The following is a 7,732-nucleotide window of genomic DNA, read 5'->3' as shown; positions in this document are numbered from 1 at the left end:
TAATCGGTAAACACATTTCTACACATTAGCCAGTGCAGACAGCTTTGGAAGGCTTCCCTTACCAGAGCCTAATAGCCCTTTTAATAAAATAAACTGATACTAATGGAAAAGGTGCAAGCCGAGGGCAGAGGGAGAGGCTAACAGATTAGCCCCGAGTTTGGATTGATCATCCACACGGTGTTGTAATTAGAGTGATTATGAGGACGCAGTGCCCTGCTGGAGACCAGGCCCAATTCAGTGTGAGGCCAGAAAGGGTTTAACAACTCTAAGAACAGTCTACTTCAGTTGAAATTTTGAGGAAAAGACAAAGGGGGCAAAATTAAGGTGCTTTTATGTTACGAAATGTTACAAAAAGGACTCAGCGTTTAAAAAAAATGCAACTGAGTATGATCCATATTAAAGTGGAAATGGCCATGAAAAATGTCAGTTCTAGAATGAGTCTATGAAAGATTTTCAAGATTTTTGCCTATATGAAAGATTTATTTAAATAAGCAGTTTTTTTTTTTTGTTTTTTTTTACATATAATGATCACAGATAGTGTCTAGCACTTCATCAGTGTGACATGATTCGATGCAATCGTCTCCTGGGTGAATGGGTCCAGGGGTGGGGTGGGGGATCCAGGGGGCCGGTGCAGCCCATGGAAATGAGCCCCATTCACGGCTGGGCGCGGGGCATATGGCACTGTTTTGTCCCTGGCCACTGAAGCAGAAGTGATGCAATTTGTTGGCATGTCCCGTCATTTCAGCGGCTCCCCCTGCACCGCCACAAGTCCTGGCGAAACAACAGCAGTGGGGTGGACGTCGGGGGAGGCTGGGGGGGTGGGGAAGGGGTCATACTCACGCTGCCTGCAAGCCTAATGAGGGGGAACACACGGGGAGCAGGGCACTGGAACTACAGCTGGCTTCCTCGCCCTCTCTCTATCTCTCTGTCTCTCCTTTGCTCTCTCTCTCTCTCTCTCTCTCCTCCTCTCTATGTTTGTGCCGGGATTGGTGCCTGTCCGGGAACACACATCACACCTGGGCAGAACTGCAGACCGAAAGAAAGGGAGGTGCAAAGAATGAAAACTTGGTTGTGAGAGTGGGAGGTACTTCGGTTTCACTCCGCTTTCTGCTCGCTCGGGCAACAATTGGAAATTCAAGCATTCCGTCATCAAAACTAGCAGCTGCAAAAAAGTGAACTCTTACTCCATACTCACTTCTTTCCTATAATGCAAATGTGATCAATTTGCAAAACTATATATTCTGTATGCTTTATAACATAGCATAGGGCAGACAACAGGAACACAGTCAGGACTTCTTTCTGATTAAGATTATAAAACCTCCTCGAGCAAAGTGTGAGAGCTTGATGACCATTGTACTCTGGGAAAATGGAGAATGCTTTGTGAAACATTAAATCCACTTTGAACCATTACTGGGGCGGGGGTGTTTGCTCATAGTTGACCTCACCTTCTGGCTGGATCCTTACCCTGGGAGAATGTCTCCAGAGGCTGTGAGAATAAAGAGGATCTCTCCCTGGGACGCCCTGAGCTTTGAATGGCTCCTGGCAGGATGTGTCTCGTATAAACGACATTAGGTCTGCTTGTGGTGATTCTAGAACCAATATAACTTAGCGGCAAGAGAAAACTTCAAAAGCAGCCCTTCAGGCCTGAATTCCCAATAAGCCTGCAAGAAGAGGAGTGGTGATCATGCAATCAACCACTCTGTGAACTGCTGAACTGTTTAATTACAGCGCTGTTGAATTAAAAATGTCCAGAGGCACTTAAAAAACAGATCATCAACTTGGTGATCATCTTCCAGCAACCAAAAAGGTCGCAGGTGTTTGACTGGATGCCACTGTCTAACTGTGCCCTCATCACTCCCAGTGAAAAAGGAAAGAGATGTGTTGAGCCCTGGGCTTGTCTGACAGCAGATGGACGAACGAGCGGGAGACAAATGGCTTTGCTTTGTGCTCTGAATGACCACTGGGTGCCACGGCACTCGTCTCTGTGGCACCAGGACGCGAAAGAGCCAATCAGAGGGTCATTGTTCAGGATCACTGCCTGGCAGCACTTGAACCTGACCACGAGCCTTTTGCACGTAGAACAGAAATATAATATGACAAGTTATTTTCCTGTTCTTGAGTATGTGCGTGAATCCGCAAAAAGCTCCAGGTGGATCCATTGAGTCTAAAGAATATATTTTTCATGCCAAAACAAGTAAGTGTGTATGTAAGCAAACTTAATAAATAAAAAGGGTTTAGAAACTTATATTGGCAAAATTTCAGTTTTCAGATTCAGATTTCAGCCTATCATATCAAACCAATCAGGAGCATTATGAGACTTGACTAGGTAGTTCTAGAAGTATTATTATTATTATTGTTGTTGTTGTTGAAGTATTATTATTGTTGCTGTTGTTGCTGTCTCTAAGGACTACGCTACGATAGCCTTTAAAAAAATAGCCTGGGAAAAAATCCATTAGGAGAGCCAGTGGAAAGTGTTCAGACATGGAACAGGCAGAGGGACGCCCGTTCAGTGCGCTGTCCTGTTTTCTCATGACGGACGGCTGCTGCGCATGCATTTCCGGTTTTTTTGGAAGAATATGCTGATCACTCTCGAGAGTTTTATTGCACATTCTGAGCAAAAACGGGAGGTTCGTGGAGACAGCAGTGAAGGGTTGGGGGTCTTGTAAGTCATATGGAATGTGACAGACCGCTCTGATTAATGGAGTCCCATTGCGCCACTTTGTATGGTAATCAACAAACAACCAGGCCCCGTTACCCACCCGCCGGGCTCTTTCACAATTCACGCAGGCGCTCGGCATCTTAGCGCCTTGTCAGGCAGCATGGAGACGGGCTCACCGTCAGGGACAGGAACGATCACGGCAACACGGTATCCCGAGGAGCAAATTCTGTGTGAGAGTTAGAGAAATCATAACCCTAATCCTAATTTTAATCTTGTACGCATACCTCTCTTTGCTTTGCAGGCACAGTGCTGTGTGAAATAATCTGAACAAGTCTTGAAGATACTTTTTTGGCAGATTTGGTAGTGGAATTACTATGATCACGTACCTCTCTAAACGTATGTGACAAAAATCACTTAATCAGTTAATATTTTTGGTTTTCATCTTAATTTAATTTCATATTAATTAAACTACAATGATGTTGAATTTCTAAATTACTAAATAATTAAAATAACTGGCACAGAAAACAAGGAACTGGCGTAACTTTCTTTATAGCGGGATACAGCACAGCCCGTCAAATCTCAGCTAAGAGTGAGACTGCAGCGCCATCATATGGTATGAACAATTCTTACGTCCATATTTTTATCGGCTGTGAGAAGATATCTGATAGCTTCACTAAGTCAAACCGTTTATCTCTTGGTAAAAGAGGCGAAAGTAAAAGGTGAATTGAATTGTCAAAAGTAACTTTTAAAACACAGACTGCTAAAAGCATCTATGGTTTCCGGTGACTGCTGCATATTTAGTTGTTTTTAAGTTTTTACTTTACATTTTAGACACCAATTATCTATTGTTCTCTAAAAGCAGCTTGTGATTTGAAGAAGTTATAAGTTTCATTTATAATTTTTGCTCCGTATTTATTCTTTAAAAAGGGTTTTATATTGTAGCATGTATAATAATAATAATTAGTCCAGTGGTTTTATGTGCTTGCTCATATAATTAAAAAAAAAATTTTTAAACATAATTTGGAATACATATATAGCCCCTCGCGTAGACTGAATCCTGAGACTGTCATAGGCATCCAGTAGCCACTGTGTGTTTAACGTGCGAGTCATTACTTTAATTTGATAAAGGGCGGAGGTTATATTTGTGTCCGTTAATGGATGCGCAAATGGTGCACAGCTACAACAAAACAAAATGTCGACTAAATTATTTGATTTTTTTGTTGTTATAAAGTAGTACGTGGTAGTTAAACGTAAGAATGTGTCATGCCTGTACACTCCCAGCCTGGCTCCAGTGAGAAAGCGTGCTCAGTCACAGGAGGGACGGGAAAGACTCCGGGGCTTTATCCATTAAATTGAATCCAATTTTTTTATGTCAATATGCACAACATCTGATTCATCTTTCCCTGGTGTGTTACATTGATTTCTTGCATTTTGGATGACTTTATTTTAGAGATCATCGGTCCTTCGATGTGACCTCACAAAAGTATTGACTTAATTTTCAAACTTGAAAATATAACCAATAAATCCCACGTGTTAGTTTCACGTTTCGCATCCTAGATTGTCACACGAAATTGATCGGACTGGTTCATGACCTTCAGGGTCATCAGAGCGACTAAATGTCCCCGAGAAACCTCTGCATCTCAGCCGTACTCTGAGTGGGATAATGTTTGTGGAGCACTAGTCATCTCCGTAGGAAAATATATGTTAGCTGGTGTTTAAAGCTAAAACCACGATGCGTGGGGTGGTTGGATCTGGGAGTATATCACAATGGAAGCCTCAGTAAAGGTCTTCCAGAGCTTTAATTCCAGTATTTCACTAATATGTGAAATCAAACATGCTTTGAAAAAAATAATTCCCTTGTTAGGGGTCTTTAAGTGAGTTATACTTTGCTGGGTGGCCAGGGCATCAAAGCTACTTAAAAGTGCATTAGAAGAGCATTATCAAATGGGACTCCATATAAACCCAGGGGGCCATTTCAAACTGATCAGAGAGGGTTTATGAGTATGGCTGTTTAATTCCAACGCAGCTTTTAGATAGTGTCAATCCTTTACAGCGCTAAATACCTCACGGAGGTAATGAGAGTCCGATCCCAGCGTGTTACATAGGGTGAAGGGCTCCTTGTTCGCCTCATTCGGAACGGTGACCCTAATTAATAACGATCAGTCTGTCCGAAAGGTGCAAATGGAACAATAAATACAGATCACTAATTAACCGCAGCCGCTTTCTGCTAATCGTGAGTAAACATTCTCACTTTGTCACTGTTACGTGAAGGTGCGTGAGGAGGCTAATGAAACTGGGTCAGCTCGTTGTAGGACATAAATCCGGCAGTCATATTGTCGTTTACAGAAAGGCCAAACGTGGCGAAATGAGGCGAGAGAGAAAGATAAGCTCCTTTAGACGCTGCACACAGCCATAGACTAAATGTTATAGCGGCACGTGGAAATCAGAATGTATTCTACAAATAGGCATGGAGCGTAAATCTTTTTTTCTTGGCAATAACTGCATACAAGGCAAAGTCAAACACAGAGATTCGTTAAATAATGATGACCATTTGGACTTCGATTACCCTAAATCAGTGCCACTTTAGAACAGTGACATTGACACAAAGAGTGACGAGTTTAAGAAGTTAAAAATGGTGAACCTAGTACGTAAATGGCAATTAAAGGGCAAATAGTGCTCCAGGCACTGGCCTTGTGTTAAGTGTTTAGACAGAAGTCCAAACGCAGCTGCCTAGTGCAGTCATTTACCAAAACAGAGAAAAAACATCCTAAATCCTATCAGCACAATCTAATCAATCATGCATAATGGACACAGTGTTTTGGCCAGTGACTGCATATGAGAGAACTGACCTATGCAATGTCATTTCTCCAGCTGAATCCAATTAGCGGATCTTTAAAACCCCCATGTCTGCACTGTAGACAATAGTCACCGACATCATCACTTAACAGCAAATGCCCTCATCGGCTATTGCACAACTTCGCGTAGGTACATCGGCAAGCATTTATGAAATGGTGCTTTACTCTGATGCTTGTGAAATAAAATAGCATTTTAGAATCTGAGTTGTTTTACATCTTCTGCAGTACAAAGCTCAATTAATTAGGCCTGGTTGCATATTTCCAACCATTATCACGTGCGTTCGTTTGGAAAATCGTTGTGGTAAGGGACTGAGCGTAAACCAACAACAGCTTGTATACAAGCTCAACACAGCATTTTCCCTCGTCCTACGCAAAGGCCAGAGGCACGAGCTTCTTAGTAGGGCCTCGATAAGAGAAGGTGGTTGGAGGCGGACTATGCAGGAACAGCAGGGTCAGGGATTCGGACACAGTTCACGTGCCCAGAGACGCCATGGTCAACACGGAGCCCATCGAATCACCCCGAACGCTGCATATCACTATGCACCGCAAGTTAAAGGTGGCCCCGGCAGTGCTCTCTCTCGTCCGCGCCTTTTATGTACACGCTGTGTAGTTGCGGGAGTCTAACTACCTCGATAACCTCCAGCCTCCTCAGCACTGACCTCAATGATTTCCCTATCAAGAGCGGCTTGATGTACTGCTCCATCTGCACCCAATCCCTCCGCGCTATCGATCGCTCACAAATGAGCCTTCCCAAGCGGGGCCCACGAGCAGTAATTCAAAAGAGCGGCGCATTGATTGAACCTAATGTTATGAGACCTGGATGTGCACATGCTAACAAAACAAAGTGCTAACAATGGCACTTCGGCTGATGCCCCCAGGATAACATCGGTGCGCGTCTGAGTTGTTCAGCCTGAGAAAGGGGCGTGCGTGCATGGTTTAACCCTTCACCCTCCTGCGCCTCCGTCCCCCCACCCCCATACATGTTTGCGTTTGGAGCAGATGAAAATTCTGCACATTAGAAGAAAAAAGGAGCAAAACATTGTTCTGTTTCCTAAATTCTACAAAGGATTATATGCAAAATCTCAACTAGATTGGACAAAGTATAAAAAATATTAACCATATTATCCAATATTCTAAAAATGGGGGCAGTGGAACTATTTAATCAACTTTGCCATGCTGAAAGAAAATCAGACCCAAGGACAAAATATTCAGAATAACAGCTCACACTGATATGATGAAAAATGTATTTCTGTTTCTCTGGAAACCATGGGTACTACACTGAAATGTTTACTAATTCTCTCTTTATATATATTTTGATATATATTACAAGATGCAACATGTTTAGGCCTAGTGTTAAAGAAAGAAGGTCCAGATTTCCCAAGAGCACCAAAAAGGAATTTTAAGATTCCTAATTTCTTTTTCACTTCAGAAGTTATTTTCCAGAAAGCTTTTTATGACACTGTTCATGAATAACAAAGTAATCTTCTGCAGAGTTTTTCCTTTGCCTGCCTACATGAACAAACGGGCAAGCGACTCCGTGGAAGAGATATTCCTAGATGGAACTTCTGTCAGGTTAAAATGACCCCACTTGGTTCAAAATAGGTATATCTCTTTCGAAAAAGGCCCATCAAATTGCTCCATGAATCACTGTGATTATGATTTAGTTGAGCTATCGTACTTGTTCTAGGGCCGAGTGGTGCATCTTCCATTTTGCACGCTGCGTGGTGCATATTCTCCATTTCCTGGAAAGCACAGCAGCAGTGAAGCAGGTGAGCGGAATGTCCCGCTTCCCCGGAGTAGATGAAGTGTCATATCTGGCTCTCAAAGCACCCAGCAGGGTGCAGGCATGCATTTAAGGAGGTTGGTGAAAGGGCTTGGTTGTGATGTCATGGGTCACATCTATGAGCCCCATCTGAGGTTTGAATATCATAAGTGCTTCTTTTTTACTTGCTCGTTTGTCTACAGAGGTGAATATATCATTTATTAAGTAGTGTTTTATTGCAAAAAGGATGAATGTAAGTGGATGTGTGCTGTGTAAGGTATTGACATGTTATGTAAACTATCTGTACTGAGCAAAGTAAAACCGATGATCTGAACAAGGTCATCTGACAGGTCACAATTGGCGAACCAACCCCAACACAAACATACACTCTTTTTTTAAATTTAATTTATCAGGCCAAAATAGCCAGGACCAAAAGCCACCAGCTTAACCTGGAAG

This window comes from Electrophorus electricus, chromosome 4, assembly GCF_013358815.1.
Source record: "Electrophorus electricus isolate fEleEle1 chromosome 4, fEleEle1.pri, whole genome shotgun sequence".
NCBI lineage: Eukaryota > Metazoa > Chordata > Actinopteri > Gymnotiformes > Gymnotidae > Electrophorus > Electrophorus electricus.
The sequence above is the reverse complement of the archived record's forward strand: the minus strand, read 5'-3'. Positions refer to the sequence as shown.